Raw genomic sequence first — 453 nt, forward strand, 5'->3', positions numbered from 1 at the left:
GGACCCGGTGCGAAGCGCGGTGGACATCTGCAGTGTGCTGGTCCGATTGAGGACTGTGTGCGTTGAGGATGCGCCGCCGCCCGGCACTCGGCGCCGCGACGCCGTCTGCTGCTCGGTCGCCCCAGCGGTTCTCGCTGGTGGTTTGTATCGCAGTTGTGCGGACGTGTTGGCACGTGCGCTGTGCTGGGAGAGTTCGCTTCGGCACCCACGTGGGGCCTTTGCCCTTCTGTGGCGCTGGCGTTGGAGCTGCCGGTCACCGTAGGTGGCGCGTGTTGTCTCCCGCCGGCAATGCCACGACAGCACGCTCCCGGGCCTCTGTCGGCAGCGGCAAGCTCAGTTGGGAGCACGGGTGGTCGCACCTAAAGCGTCTACTCGCCTAACTCCGGGCGATTGCGCCTCTCTCGAACCCGACCAAGTACTTAGGACGGCGCTGCGCGCCGCCGGGACCTGAGA

The sequence above is a fragment of the Schistocerca cancellata genome, unplaced genomic scaffold (genome assembly GCF_023864275.1).
Source record: "Schistocerca cancellata isolate TAMUIC-IGC-003103 unplaced genomic scaffold, iqSchCanc2.1 HiC_scaffold_475, whole genome shotgun sequence".
In the NCBI taxonomy this organism is placed as follows: Eukaryota; Metazoa; Arthropoda; class Insecta; order Orthoptera; family Acrididae; genus Schistocerca; species Schistocerca cancellata.